Source organism: Canis lupus, chromosome 17 (assembly GCF_003254725.2).
Source record: "Canis lupus dingo isolate Sandy chromosome 17, ASM325472v2, whole genome shotgun sequence".
NCBI lineage: Eukaryota > Metazoa > Chordata > Mammalia > Carnivora > Canidae > Canis > Canis lupus.
The window spans coordinates 27,221,988-27,239,077 of record NC_064259.1 but is presented as its reverse complement, the minus strand read 5'-3'; positions in this window follow the sequence as shown (position 1 = coordinate 27,239,077).

Genomic DNA, 17,090 nt, shown 5'->3' with positions numbered 1-17,090 from the left:
CTAGATTTCCTTGATAAATATGATTAAGAGAAAAAAATAGATGGTATTCATAATGTTACTGAATCTAATGTTCATTTTTTTCATGATATAGGGTTGTCTTTGATAGATTTTACATGGAATTTATCCAGATAGCCTTGATCTCTTTAGTATAAAATGAAGGACCTTGATTCATTGAAGAAGAAAAGTACCTGGGAGTGTATTTAGAGATAATACTAACTGCATTTGGTTGTCATGGAAACTGAAATGTTAAAATGATGATGAAGTGATCGTCCAAAAAAAGAAAGCCACTTGCATGTGCTTGTGTGGTAACTACTCATTTTGACAAACATTTTTTCCTTCTTTTGTAGATTAGCAGCTTTACAAAATTGCTGCTGTGATACATTTTATATTAAGTGTATCTCCTACATACTAAGGTTGAACACGTTAGTTTAGAAGTATCTTACACTTAGATGAATTAACCCAACATATGTGTGTATGCATCTGTGTATCTGTGTGTTTGTGTTTAAGTGTTAGTTTGTGCACAAAGACATCCCTAGATTGTAAGTGAGTGTTCCAGGCCAGTGGTTTTGGAAGCATCCTCAGTTGGTAGACGACAGGCAGTGATTCAGGGAGGTGACTAGTAGGGAAGAAGGATTATTGTGCTAGCTGGTGATAAAGAGAAATGAATAGAATTAATATCAAGTATTTAAAGTGTTAAGAACTTGACTTTTATATTTGTTTTCTTATTTAGACCTAATAATAACCCTTTAACATTAATAGTGTTCTCATTTTACAAGTAAGGAAACTGAATGTCAGAGATGCTAAATAATTTCCCCAAGGTCATGCATGAATAAGTGTGGAGCCAGGATTTAAATCTATATGGGTCTGTCTTAAAACCCATTCTACTCCTTTGAAAAAATGGCTGACTCTAGCACTTCAGTGGGAAATATGCAAGATGAGCCTGTAGCATCTTGTAGGGCCAGAAAGTAAGAAGGTTTAAAAAAACTAATCATACACACGTACATTAATGAGGGTATGCCAAAAGGATAGAGAACACAGGAACCAACTGGAAGACCTCTCAAAGGCTAAAGCTGGAACAATTTGAGGAGCAAATCAAAGTACTATTGGATTGGGTTAGACTAGATATCTCAAAGCATAAAATAAAGGTCCTTTCACTATACTTTTATAAATGGTGGGATAAATTAATACATTTGAGAGAAGAAACAAACCTCCCATGAAAAATAATTTCAAATTAATTTATAAGTCCTTCATTTTATACTAAAGAGACTCCTATCTCAAAGAAACTCCCCACTCTTTAAGTCTGAGTTGTGCAAGTGACTCCCTTCCAAAGAATACAACATGGAATGGGAGTAAAGGATAGCTTCACAAGGGAGAAAACTGATTCACTGGTGCAACCAGGTAGACAAAGTTAACATCAATGATAAGTCATGTTGATAGTATGTATCCTTGATCAAATATGATTAGAATGATACTACTTTTATGGTCTTCCTCCTCAAAGCCCAAACACATGGTCTAATCATAAAAAAAGAAAAATCAAACAATTAACAATTAAGAGTCACTCTACACAATACTTGAGTGAAAAAAGACATTAGATAGAAGCTAAGGGAAGTTGAATAAAGTACGGATTTTAGTTAATAGTAATGTATTGGTAACAGGTTTCATTATTTGTGACAAATGTACCAACACCCCATGTAAGATGTTATTAATAGGGAAAAGTAGATAGGGGATGTGTTAAAATCTTTATACAATATTTGTAATTTATCTATAAACATAAAATTGTAAATATAAAACATTCTACATTCATTATACCACAACGTAGTCCCTCGTTTATAACTGCTTTTCCTCTTGACATTCATTTTATTAGAATATTACCTAGAAAATTATACAGTGAGGAATATGATTTATGATTGGTCTCTAACCAAACTCTGTATCTCCTAGGGATTTTTCTATATTCTGGGCTTAAAAGAAAAGTAGTAGAATGAGGAACAGTGCATAACAACAAAATGTTTCTTTTTTTTTCTTTTTTTTTTTTCAAAATGCTTCTTATACTCATTTTCACTTTTGCAAATAGACTATCTTTTCTATCTGCTACTGTATGAATTTTCTTTACCTTGGTATTGATATATGTCAATGTTGCTATCTCTCATTAAAATTATTTGCTGGTAATAACTCCTTTAAAAAAAATCTAACTATGTATGCTCCAATCTGAAATGCACAACCTTTAACATTCCTATTTTAATCAAAAGAGTTGAACGTGAAATAATTCTTATAGGTACAATAGGGGGCTGCCAAGTTTTGGACAAATCTTGATGGTATCCGTCGTACTTTTATTTCTTGAAAACTAGTGTCATTACCAGTAATCCAGGGAACAACAATGAAAAATATTGTGAGACATGTAATCCACCAGTGGCTTCAAGAGGGTGCCAGGTGTCAAAGGGTCAAGTTTTATTAATGTTTGTTGTAGGATCCTCAGGCCGAAGGCTCATGGACTGTTCAGGATATAAGCCAAATTTTCACTTGTACTTATTTTATAAATTTTTAATATTTTATATGATTCAGAGCCTCTTAAGCATGCTTATGTTTTCTCCCAAATAGAATCTCCCTCGTAACACAACAGAATGAAGTTGTCGAGATATTAGATGTAAAGGGACACTGGATGTAGCTTTCAGACTTTTATCACTTAGTAATTAACTGGTTCTCAGTTTCCTTAACTAACAAATAACTTGCTCTGACTTTCAGTATGTTTTTTGGTAGATCAAGTGAAAATAAAACAAACAAAAAATGATGGGATAATTTGAGCAACATGAATGTATCTAGAGGGTATAATGCTAAGTGAAATATGTCAGACTAGGAAGACAAATACCATATGATTCCATTCATAAGTGAAATCTAAAAAAAACAAAAATAAAAACAAATGAATAAATAAAAAGCAGAATCATACTCATAAATAGGATAAATTGAAAGTTGCAAGAGGGGAGGGGGTAAGGAGTTGGGCAAATTGGATGAAGAAGAGAGAGAGATTAGAAGCTCCCAGTTGGAGTAGGTCATGGGAATAAGACACAGCATAATGGATGAAGTCAATGATATTGTAATAGTGATGTAACAGGACAGATGATAGCTACACTTTAGCATAATGCAAACTTGCCAAATCACTAGCATAATGTATAAACTTGTCAAATCACTAAGTTGTACACCTGAATTAATGTAACATTGTATGTCAACTATACCAAAAAAAAAAAAAAAAAAGACATTCAGACCAATTCAGAAGACTCAAAAAAAAGTCTGATTATTTATAAACCATATACATTAGAGAATTATTCCTTTTATGTTAATGAAAGAAAGTTATGCAGAAAGGAAGTTTGGATTATGGCATGCTTTGCAAAGAATGAATGCAAGCTATACATAAGGACCTGGAAGACCAGTTCTGTCACCTTCTACACATGGCACTGAGATAATCCTTTCTATGGTATATAGATGTATTTTCTATATAACATATTAGTGGATCATACTTGGCCTTGTCTACGTATGTTTGGTGCTATTCCAGCTGTGTGGAGTCTGGCTCCATGTGGAGGTCATGGACAGGCAAAGTCTCAGTTGTTTCCTATCATTTGGGGAGAATAACAAGGAACAGTCAAAGAACCATAGGGAACAGAACAATGTACACAGAGAATTGTGTAATGCTGTGGGGTACTAGCATTTTATTTTATAGAGTTGGCCTCTTATAAATTCAACTCTTCCTTTGATCTTCTAGGAAATACTTGGTTTCTCGACACAAGTCCCAAATAAGTAATCAGCTGTTTCTGATTCTCCTTTAATTCAAATTCCACTCTGAGAAGCCCTCAGTCATGCTGTCTGAGGATGGAAGAATTAAAAACAGACACAATACAGTAGTGAAAAGGTTTCTAGACATCTCTGAGCTCCTGAGACTAGAGATTGTACCAGGGATTTAGGGGTGGATTAGAGTCCATTCTTTTGAGAAATTGAATTGAAAGAGAGAACAAAGGGAACAGGTCTACACCTGGGGAAATCTCTACCAATCAGAAGTAGGAAGAGGAGCTAGTGAGATAAATCATTGAGACAGGTCAGAGGGGTAGGATAAGATGGGAAATGGAGCAGTGATAGAGCCAGCTCATGGAGGATTGCACATCAGCTAGAACAGCTTTATTTTATTGGATTTCTTTTTAAAATTGCTTTTGAATAAAAGCTTTTACAGATTAAAAAATGCTTGAAAATCAATGGACTAGAAAACCTTCTACCTCTCAATTCTGATTCAAGCATAATTTCCTCTGAGAAATAAAAAACAAAAATAAAAATATGCATTGGCTATACCACTATATTGCAAAATCTAATTTAAATATCTCTTCTTTCCTTTGACTGAATCATACTGTCTGTTTATAGCCTTTATTGCAAAATACATTGTATTTGAAATTCCTCACTGATGAATTGGGAACTATAATTAAATGCATACTGGGAAAACATATTATTTGGAGAGTGGAAAAAATAATTCTCACTTAAATAATGTTGGAGCATAGAAGGTAATTTTATTGGCAACTACTCCCTCCACTCTCAACTACTCAGGAGCTTTGGTAGTTTTTACATCTCATTATATCACAAATATTAACAAGCATAACAACATAATGTATTGTGATATTGTTTTGTCTGGCTTTTGTTTTTGTGTTTTGTTTTCCACTTGATGGAATAGATCTTGGCTAGTAGAACACAGGTTAGTGTGTTGGCCCAGGATTATTTCTTAATTTAATATATCGTTAGCTTATCTCTTTAAACCTTGCACATTTTATCATAGATACCAGCATAAGTGAGGAGCTCTAATCCTTTTGACATTATCCACCTTCCGCTCTGGAAGCCCTGTAGAATTTCTATTTCTTTTCAGAACCAGTGAGGTGAATAGGAATAGGAAATCTTCCAATCTATGAACTGGCATGAGAAGGATAATAACTATTAGGATGCAAATATTTTTGGATTCATGGAGTTCTGTTTCTTCTTGAAATAAAAAATGGGAGCAATTATAATTGTTACGCTGAGTACTTTTCTTTATCTGAACACCTCTGCTTCAATTTCACTCATATTGTGTTTTCAAATTCAGGGCATACTTGGCATCGAGTAGGAAACCTTCAGAGAGTCTAACCTAAACACACCCCTAGAGTGTCCATGCTTGAAAGTGGTACTCTACTCCATCTTTGAAAAATTGATACAAGTAGATATTCTAGGATCTTAGTTGTCATACGTGCTGTATATGGTTCATGAACCCCTCCTTTCACACAAGTACAGATAGAAAAGCCAAAGTGGCTCTGGCCAAGTTCCAAGAACATTTCAGTGTTCTTCAAAGCCACTTGGAAATGGACTTCAGTAATGCAAATGTCAGATTATCTGTGACTAGAACTAAGCAAGATAAATACAGCCTTTACACAGCAACTAATCAAATTGGTTCCCTTTTTCTTTCTACTTCATGAAAGGCATATTCTTAAGGGCTGCTTAGCTCCCAGGCACCTTGGTTTTTGTTTTGTGGGCAATTCTCAATTCCTACATGTGCTTTGCAATGATATTAAATGGCTCTCTAAATTTTTGGTGTGCTCATCTAACCAATTTGTCTTTCTAAAATGGAAGCCCCTAAAAAGTAAGGACCGTGTATCATTACTATTGTTGTTTTGTATTTCCAGAACCTAGAACAGTGCCCCATATCAAAGTCTTGTTAAACAACTGAGTGGTGGTTTGATTGATAAGTGGGCCTTACTGTCCTGATCTATGGGTATATATTAGAGTCACTCTCACAGATGAATTATTCCCTCTCATGAAAATTCTTTTTCTAAAACCCATCTTTTTTTTTTTTTCCTGTCTTGTTCTTCCACTGAGCCTTTCAGTCTGCCAAATCAGGAATCAAATGCCTAATGCTCTAAAGAAGGCTCCACGACCCTCTTGATCGTTCTACCCTATTCTTCTAGGCTTCCAGCTCTCACACAATACAGTACTAGCACAGACTGTTACATTACTTTTAAAACTAGTTGTCAATGTCTATCTTCCACAAGTAAACATATATTAAAGTTCATAGAGATCCACAGAGTTTCTGTTATCAGTATATGTACTCCTTTCTTTCTACTCCTCACTAATGCCACAGAAGTCAGAGACAACCTGCTTGCTTTATGACTGAAAGGGGATGTGAAATAGGAGCATTAACTTGCCTTTCTTACTAGTCTCTAGAACATGGAGACAGTAATTTACTGCTTGGAAAAAGGGTTATTTCTTGAGCTCTGTGTACCATGTGGATAGGAGGAGGGGAGAGTGATCTTGGCAGCTTGAGACACAACTAATTACAATGAGCAGAAAACCAAACAAATATACTTTCAGTATCTAAAAATCAATACTGGTACTGAAGTGCTTTGGACTTGGAAGGAACTTTGAAGACATGGAGAAATATGCACAATATAAGAGAGCTTGCCTGGTTCTTAGTTTTCTCTGCAAAAATGGAATGGCAAATATCCCAGAGTAATTATGGCAAGACAAAATCACAAGGGAGAACAGAAATAATTAGCAAAGGTTTTGTGATCTACTAATCTTAAATAACAAATAATGATTTCATTCCATTTTATACTAGGCCCCTTAATTCTTTCTAGTATTTATAGATTCACTTCCCTCTCAAATTCTCATATTTACTGCCATGATGATGAGCTAAGAAGAAAAGAGAGCTAACATGCCATACCTTTATAGTACACATGAGTAAGGCATAGTTCTAATCACCACTGAACACGTATAAAATAGCCACAGCCACCTCAGGAATGATTGAGAAAATAATAGATTTTATTTTACATAAAAAGTCACTTTAGTGAAAACTCTAACACCCAACTTCTTAATAAAATTAATAGTAAAATTAAGTTTATAGACCAGAAAGAGAGGCCAGGATCATATTCATATTGGATTGAATGAAACAAAAAGAGGTTACTTTTTGGAATTGCAAAATGAGTTTCTGAGTGAATGTTGAAGAGTTTGTTGAGGTATGGCAAAGAAGTCTAACTTCCCCTTTACTTATGTAAAACTGTGATGTCCCCTCCCTTAGAATATTTAAGGAATGCATCCAGATTTTGTCACCTCACTCTAGAATCAAAATAACTCAAGTGGGAGGTAGTCAAAGAATGTAAAACAAAATGAGTAAGAGGAGGTGAAGATTTATACAAAGTAGCTGCTATCAAAGGCAAGACTTAATGATTAGAACTTCCCACTTTAGAAAAAGGAAAGTTAAGATGGATTACATGAGGGATAAAGTGGCTTTTAAAATTGAGAGATATATATAGTAATCCAGTCTTTGATGATGATCTGATATTAAGTATCACTCTCTCAGGGTTCAAAACAAGTTCATTTATACACAACACTAACTAATTTATGTTCTGGGGCACCATGAATTTTAAAATAAATGTTTTCAATGGCCTTAGATACATTTTTAGAAAATGTAATACATAATGAAACTTGTTGAAATGTATGCTATTTGGGAAATAACCCTAAATTTGTCTACTAATTCAAGGATTATATTAGTCTCCTTTACACGTAGCACATATGTTGTTGCTTCTGTATTAGAAAAATCATGAACTTGATGGACCACGGATTTATCCTAGTGGGGTATTTATCTTTTTATTGGCATTTATAACTTAGAAAATGTCTGTAGTGGTGATGCTCAGTATGTTGAGATTTGGAAAATGGAAAGAGCCTTATGCTCTCTAGCTGTACAAGTGCTCATTCTTCTCCCTGTTCACAGCTGGCCCCAGGTTGACCATTAGATGGAAAAGGTTTAGGGATAAATACATGCGTGTTAAGTGTAGCTTTCTGGATTCATACCATAGTCACCTTCAGAGGAAAAAGGAAAGGTCTTCATTTCCTTTCTAAAAAGATGGTGACGTTAGCTGTGGTGAACACTGAGTAAAAATTATATACCTGAAACTGAAAATCATATGTTAATTATACTTCAATAAAAGAAAAAGAAAAAAGGAAGAATGAAAGAGAGAGGGAGATAAAGAAAGGAAGAAAGAAAGAACGACCTGACACAATCCATTTCTGTGTAAGACCAAAGATTCTGGATGAAGAAAACACTTTTAAAGAGTCATTTACACATCAGATTTTGTTGTATAAACTAAACACAGATGTGAAAAGATCTTTTTGACATCACGTGTTCAAATTTTCTGGAAGATCTGATTTTTCGAAATACATGAAAATTAAAAAGTAATCTTCACATCTGTTTGTTTTGATCTTGTTTGCACATATCTGGTTTTTTAAATGCAGACAGTCATATTACAGTTTAATTCGTGTCTCATAGTGTTGAGTACCTTGTAATGGCAGGCAATGTTCTAAATCCTTTTTTGACATACTTGCCTTCTCTCCTGCCACTATTAGAGCCTACTGAGAGGGTGCCTGGGTGGCTCAGTCAGTTAAGCATCCAACTCTTGGTTTTGGTTCAGGTCATGATCTCAGGGAGGTAAGATTGAACCCCATGTCAGGCTTCAAGCTTGGCATGGAGTCTGCTTGGGATTCTTTCCCTCTCCTTCTCCTTCTCCCTCCCCCTCTGCCCCTCTCCTTGCTCAAGCTAACTCATGTACTCTCTCTCTTAAATAAAATAAATCTTTAAAAAACCTATTGAGAATTAGCTTAGGAATTTCAAGGGTGATGATCAAAACTTATCATCATGATCATCATCATCTCACTGAGATGATGAGTGAGACAAAAATGAGCTTTTCCCTGCTCACTGTACTACCCAAGGGTTAGCTAGGGCAGAGAGATCATCCACCACATTGTTGTGAAGGAAAGTAATAAGTACTTATCACATGTTCCTGATATCTAACATGTTAACTGGTTAATCTACAATAGCAGTTTCATGAAGTTTACAGTTTCTATACAAACATGAGGGATCAAATTAATGTGAATAATAGGCTCATTGTTAGAGAATTAAGTAGATAAGACTATGTATATATCATTCACATGCCACGCATTGACAAACTCAGGTTTTTAAGAATATGATTATGCCAACAATTGGTCCTCTTCCCTATTGCTTCTTTGTTTCATTATATGAATACCTGAATTCAAGAAAATATTTATGACCATTGTCTAAGATCTCCTTGACTTGAGCAGTGCCTTTTTTCAGTGAAAACCCAGCAGACCTATGAAACCCTGGCTTACTTGCACATACTGAAACTTTTACCTCTCAGGGCACAAGTAGAAAATAGGTTTGTATTAGGCAGTGTAAATGGAGGTTTCATTTTAACTCAGCATTCTTATTTGTTGCACTGGCTCATCATCAGCACTACCAAATGGTGGGACCTGGCAAATCTATGGAGAACTGATGGCCTGAAGAAATATTTCCTGTCTTACTGAGAACAGGTCAGTTTCCTGGTTGTTGAGGCTAAGCTCTGGTCAGATGTCCTTACCTCATACTCAGTACTACCCAGTTTATGCGCTGCTTCATGGCAGGGTGAATATTATATTTAATTCTTGATTCTACCATCCAGCACAGCTGGATTAAACTCTAAACTTTAATTTCAACTTGGGCAGGAAATGTGTAAGGAACAGTTACTTTTGTGTACTATCTATCCTGCATTGGGTTAGTCACATTGCTAAGCATCTTTAGTTACTGTTGCTTATTTTTGATCCATATCTCCCTGGACACTGACACCTGAGACTCAGTTATTCCTACATCTTTGGTGTCTGAATCATGCATCTGTTGATCCATTGCTATTCATCTGGGCTCCGAGTCTTTACCTCACTGACTGAATATTTGGATTCAAATCTCTGTCTTCATTCATTCTCCAAAGATATCTTTGACTTATGTAGTGCTATTAAAATCAAAATAGATGTATTAATTTGTTGCTAAAATGGCATTGTTCTTTTATTTACTTAGTAAGAGAATTCTTACTATTTGCTCCTACAGCATCCTAAGTCCACATTCATCAAAGAACTTGAAAGCAGAAAAGGCCTTAAAAATAACCCACCTCTGCAAGCACCTCTTTTTTTTTTAGACAAAGGTTTTGAGGACTAGAGAGTTTGCAATTTGTACAGTTTCACACAGTGAGTTAGAAGTATAGCTAAGGATCTTTTTCTCCACACATCATAGACTTCCTCTGTTCCTTCAGCATGGCCATCTGTGTCTCAGGCCTTGCTCCTGTTTCTATTTCTCAGATGTCAAAACTCACTTGATTGCCTCAACTAAGCTGGGACAACAGGCATAAATCAGCACAGTTCAGGCAAACCACAATGAATGATCATCCTATACAGATACCTCAAACTCAGCATGTAACATGGAAGTAATTTTGTTTCAAACCTAGTCTTCATCCTGTATTCTTTATATTATTTCTTAGTACCACCACCATTTAGTCATGTGAGTGAGAACCCTGACAGTAATCTCTGGCTCCTTTTCATCTTTTACCTCCTTATGTTCACCCGATTGCTCTGACTTCACCTTCTGAATATCACTTGAATGTATCTGTTTTTCTAGATATTTACAGTAGGCTAACCAATATGGCTTACAAAATATTGAAAAGTAGAAATTCATGTAAATGTAAGATGTTATTTTTTGTCAATTTAATTTTGTTTGAAATCTGTATTTTCAGATGCATTATATTAACTCATGGCCCTCTGAGGGGCATCAACCTGATTGGGGGAACTCTGGTCTCCTATTGGCCTGGTTCCATCAGCTTTTTAACCATCAGGTGATTGTATCAGCAAAACACTTTTTCCTCCCCTACTCCTAACACCATCTATATAGATAAAGATAATTTCAAACAGCTATCTTGATGCAGTTTTTTCCAATGGGCTTACTGATATTTTGTTTTTTCCTGCCTCTCTTGTCTTCCCTTTAAGGCCCTTGGGACTCATTACCTAGACTACTCTTTTCAGAATTTAGCTTTCATTATGCAACAGGAACATACTACAACTCCTATTTCCTCCCATATAAACTCTGTTTTCGTCTTCTCTCTGATGTTCAAGCCCCTCTGAGATTGGTTTCTCACATCCATGCAGTCATATGTTCCAGTATTTCTCAGCACAAAATTCGCTATAGGCGAGTAGCCCTATATGTTTTCCTGTGCCCATGAAATTCTTATTTCTTCCCTATCAGCTTTGCATGTGCAGCCCCCTGCTCCTGCATATCTAAATGATTTTCTCAACATTTAAAAAATCTCATTCCTTTCTCAAGAACCAATTCAAGTAACTCTGTCTTTAGAAAGAATGCTGGAAAAAAAAAGAAAAGAAAAGAAAAGAAGAGAAGAGAAGAGAGAGAAGAGAAGAGAAGAGAAGAGAAGAGAAGAGAAGAGAAGAGAAAGAAGAGAAGAGATAGAAAAGAAAGAAAAGAAAAGAAAGAAAAGAAAAGAAAAGAAAAGAAAGAAAAGAAAAGAAAAGAAAAGAAAAGAAAAGAAAAGAAAAGAAAAGAAAAGAAAAGAAAAGAAAGAAAAGAAAAAAAAGAAAAGAAAAGAAAGCATGCTGGAGAACCTGAGGTCAAATTAAGTCCTCCTCTCTCTGAACTCCCATAAATGTTTACTCAAGCAGTTTGTTGCAGATACAAAAAGCATAAGCCTTGTGTTAGAGATTCCTGGATTTGAATACTGTCTCTGACACTTATTAGCTGTGGCAGATTATTCTGTACATCAAATCCCTCATGCACAGAATAATACGCAACTCTTGGTTCTAAAGTAAAATGTTTCTTTTTTAAATGAACTCTTTGAGTATAGGAAACTTATGAACTTATGAACTCTTTAAGTATAGGAGACATTTCTGATATTCTAATTCATTGGCCAGATTCAGTGAGTTCTCAGGTTGATTGATTTCCAACCAGATACCAAATCGATACATTCAAAACCTAAGCCACGTAAAGTGTTTTAGTTGGAGTAATAGTATCTATAGCTAAATTTAATTTCTCTTTATAAATTCTGCTTGTAATTGCATTAATTATGTAATTCCCTATCTCCTATGTTATCCTTTCTCCTAGCTATATATATTCCTGTTACTGTTTTTAACTGTCACAATTGTTTTCTTACCTTAATTCCCTGAATATGGCAAATCTAAATGCAAAATATTTTTGATATTTGAATACAACCAATCATAGGATAGAAAGAGTAAGAGCCATGATTGGGCTGAAATCTTATCATAGCATTGCCATATGTAGCTTTTCCTATATCAAATCACATTTCACAATTTTTAGTTAAACTTCTGTTAGGGCAATCGCTATACAGGAAACAAATAACAATATTAGAAAGTGTACCTGATTTGAAGTTACCTTATTTTGGTAGCATTGGAAACTCTGGGCTTTCGGAGTCAGTATTTATGAAGATACTTTTATCCATCACTGTGACAATTCTACATAAAATGGGTGACTCTGGACTAGTGCTTATTGCTAGGAAGCTATGGTCAGGAAAGAGGATTGAGAGCTGCCTGCTGTTGGCATGAATGTGTGTGTATTTTCCGTGACATGAATCATTGTCTAGGAAATAAGAATCTGCTTCAGAAAAAAAAAAAAAAAGAATCTGTTTCAGAAAACAATAAAATCTTGCATCAGTGAAAGAGAGGAAAAAAGCAACTAAAATTCTATGGTTACAAAAATAATAACAAAACAAACATTACTGACTCCCTGTTCTAGTTTCTGGGACTTCTCCCAGGAGAGGCAATTATTATTTGTATTGATTTTAGTTTGCAAGCTTGCTCTCTAATGTGCCAATGGATAGCCCCAAACTAGTAAATAATTACATATTATACAAAAATACTGTGTCTTTTTACTGTAAGCTTCACAGCCCCAGAGCAAATTAATCTTCTCACTGTATGCTCTGTTACCTACAGTAAATACATCACAAAATATAGCATAAAGGGAAAATAAAACCTTTCTGATCACCAGAGGAAAACTGTCAACAAACAAATCTGATTAGTTTTAAGTGTTGAGGCTTGACTATGCTCCCACATTTAGAAAACACTGTAGAAAGTAGGCTTAAGTTTGCTTTTATGTACATTTTTGTCCCATGAAGAACTTTATTAGCAAATGAAGTAATTTTAATAAAGTGACAAAAGTAACAAAGAAACTGCATTATTCCTTTTTTCATTTTTTATCAGCAATAATAATTGACCAAAATGGCTTCACTTTCTCAGTGCAAGCTCTCAAACCATGACTTCTATGTGTCCATTTTCTTTGTCTTTCCTTTGAGTATAAAACAAAATTTCTCCTTTTATCCAAGTCTCTCCCCAACCCAACCTTTCCTTTATTCTGTTCTCCACCCTCTCTCATGTCAAGTGTGTTTCCGTACTACACCCTCTCTTTGCATTGTTTGTCTCCTTATCCCCACCTACCTGAGTCTTCCTTAGTCTTCTACATCTTGACCAGTGGCACCAACAGCTACTTAACCATCCAGTCCCATACCCAGGAGTTACCCTTAACTCATCACTTTCCATGATCTCCCAGCACCCAAACTATGCTGAAAAACGAAACCATGTTCTTTGGAACATCACAAAACTGTCCAGTTCCACATCATTTCCCTATCATAACTCTAGACTAAGCCATCGATACCTTTCATCTGAGTTCTCGTTTCCCAAATAGTTAAGTTTTATACTACAGCCAGAGGAATGTTTTAAAAATACATATCTAATCATATTGCTTCCATAGTCCAAACTCTTATAAACCTTCTAAAAGGACCCACACTTGTTACCACAGCTCTACCAGAGCCTCTTGGTCCTGCATGGTCTGGCCCAGCCTCTGCTCATTCTCAGCTCACATCAGACCTTCCCATGTGATTTCTCCTTAGCCATGCTGGTCTTTTTCTTTCCCTGAAACCTGCTAGTAATGCTGCAGGGAACATGCTGTATATCTACTGCATTCAAAGATGTTCCCCAGCTTTTCATAGAGCCAATTTTTCTCATCCTCCAGCTCCATGTCATCTCCTTAGATATTACTGATTACCATTTTCAAAATTAATCCTTCCATAGCCATCCACTGTTACTATCATTATGCCCCCCAACTTTGTTTCTATTATGACACTTATTAAAAATTACAGTGATCTGGTATTATTATTTGATTACTCATGTATTGGCTGTCTGCTCCCATTTGAATATAAGCCTCAGGAGAGAAAGGAACTTGTCTTTTTTGTTATTAGTTTGTCTTCAGGGTACAGAACAATACCTAGTATATTCAGAACTCCAAGTTCTAGTATGAATTGCACCCTCAAGAGCTTTTCAACGTGGCATGTCTGAGTATGTGTCTCTTTGGTTGATCTAGTATAATTTTTTGTATGTGCTTTGGGTTTGTACTGAAGCTGAACCTTTTCTTTCCTTTAGTTTTACCAGGGTAATGAGGTTGCCATTGTACAGACAAAGCCATGAAGGGTCTGTAGAATTCCCATGGATACCATTTAAAATCTGAAAAGTCTACGCCCTAAGAGAGAGAGTGGATTGGAAAAGAATGACTAATTCCTATGACATTATTAGATCTATACAGTTAGAACCAGAGAAACACAAAATTTGATTCAATAATGTAGCAGCCTAGGTAGAAGGTTGCAAAGTTATATAACAAAAATTGCAGAATAAGGTAAGGATGTGACTTCAGAATAGGAAAATGGGTTACATTACCACTCTTCTTTAATTTAAGGACTCTAAGATAAAGTGCCTAAAAGTGAAAGTCAGCCTGAAGTTGGGATTGTGAAAAAAATCATTCTAGATATTTTTAGCTCCAGACCTCATATTCCTGGCCTACATTACAGGTCCTTATATGACTCTTAACTCTTGGAGGATATGCATAGGATAATGTAATCATTTCCTAACCCATAGGAAGATTCAGGATTAAACATACAAATTTTATAGAATCATAGTAATATTTTTGTGCTAAGAAAGATTTTTGTCCAAATTTATTATTTCAGCTAGTTGTAATGTTAAAGAGAATTTGGCTTTTTAGAGTAAGAAATTAATCTTGTGATTCTAATTTAAAATATGTCATTGAATAAGTGCTTTAGACTTGTAATTTACTAAGATTATATATTGTATCAGAAAACAATAAGAATCACCATATTTATAGGTTTTTTTTAAAGGTTTTATTTATTCATGAGAGACACACAGAGAGAAAGGCAGACACACAGGCAGAGGGAGAAGCAGGCTTCATGCAGGGAGCCCAATGCAGGACTCGATCCCTGGACCCCGGGATCATGCCCTGGGCCGAAGGCAGATGCTCAACCATTGAGCCACCCAGGCATCCCTATATTTATAGTTTTAATTCTGCTGGTTTTATAGAAAGCATTAGGGGAAATTTTATTTTATAAGTTAGCCAAAATACTTAAACAGGAAATGAAATATATTAAATTTATGAATGCAATTTAAAAATTGATGGTATAAAGTATGTGAGACCATTGTTAAAATTTGCTAGAAATATAAATAGAATAAAAATATTTGTATGTTGTATCTAAAGAATAAGGGGAAAATGAGGTTCTGACTATTGGAACAAACCACTAAATATTTTTGGACCTGAGAAATTACCCTTGAGACATCAAGTCTAGTGAAATGTATGGCAAAAAGACATTTGCACTGATCAGAGAGTTTCTTGAATTAGAAAGGCTAGCTAGAGCCAAAATAAGTCACATTGTTAGGTTGTGAGGTGTATCAGACAATGAGAAGTAGGTATAATCCTTCAAGGTTTGTTCACTACTGTAGTGTTGTCTCTCCTCAAGTAGACCATAGACAAGTAGAAAATTTCTAAGTTTATCTATAACATCTCTCACAAAAAAACTCATTGTCACAAGCATTCTGTCTCTCTTTCATCCTTCCAGAAAACTTACAAGATTAGTATCATTATTCCCATTTTTAAATAATTTGAATAATTAAATGGTTTATCTAGTTATTCAACTAGAAAGTGGCAAAATCAGGATTCAAACTCAAGACTTTATATCTCCAAAGCTCTTGCTTTTTTCACTTTGCCCAGTTTACTAATGAGTTAATGTGTTATTAGGCAGGGTCACTACAAATATGATCAGCCTTTATTGTACAAAAGTGCCTTGACCTTGTTGTGTCAACTATTAGATACTCAGGTAGGTAGATGGGTAAGCTTTTCTAGGGTGAAAGAATGAAAAATAGAAATGATTGTTATCTTCCCTCAAATTGTACCAGGTGGGCAGATGCTTAAGCAACTTATTTGCTGGGTTTGCACTGGTTTTTTTAAACTTTTTATAAACAAGGGACACAAAAACTATACTCTGACAATGACATGTAAAATTGTGATGGCAATTAATTTAGATGTTCAGAAACTTCTGTAAATCCTGTGATATTGTAGGAGAGAATTTTGGTAATTTTTACTATTTCACAGTAAGGTGTGTGTGTGTGTGTACATTTGTGTGTTTTCTAGTCTTCTGTGAAATCTGCATTAGCAAGAAAATGTGAAGTTGGAATTCTGCCCCTGTAGATTGGGATGCTGGGCTTTGTTTGGAACAGGGCAGAGTAATTGGCATTTCCAAGGTTTTACTGATGGGTCCTGACCTGTTGAAAAGAGTGAGCTGTATGCCTGATATTTTTCTGGAGATGCAAGAGGAGACTCATCAGATTCTCAGCCTTCCCTTATTCAATTTAAATCATGAATAATGAATAACAGGGTTTTTTGTTAATACAATGACAAACCTCAAAGCCCAGATCATTTATGTTAGACTTATTGTGGCCCTCAACCAGTACTAAATTGGGAGGACACTTATGTGGATCAGCTTGCCTGTTTTCTGGCCACAACACCTAAAGGGTAATGAAGCTAGCATTCAGATCAACATAAAGGATGGTCAAGTTGAGTAGTCAGACTGAGTCTGCCTGGTAATACTGGTACTAGCCTCTACATGTATTATTTATTCCTTTAGAAGAGCAAAGGAGTCATTTCTCATTTACTCTGGCTTCTGGTTGACATAATATGCAACTCTGGCCTATGTTAGTGACAACATCATATAAAGCTGGGAGACATGAAGAATGACGGAGGTGACAGAAACTTTAAGGAATGGGCTGGATGATACCCACCAATGTTCCAATAGGCCACACCTGGGAAATAGTATAGGGTGTAGAGCAGTGGATAAGTGCACAGATTCTATCACCACATTACTTAGATTCAA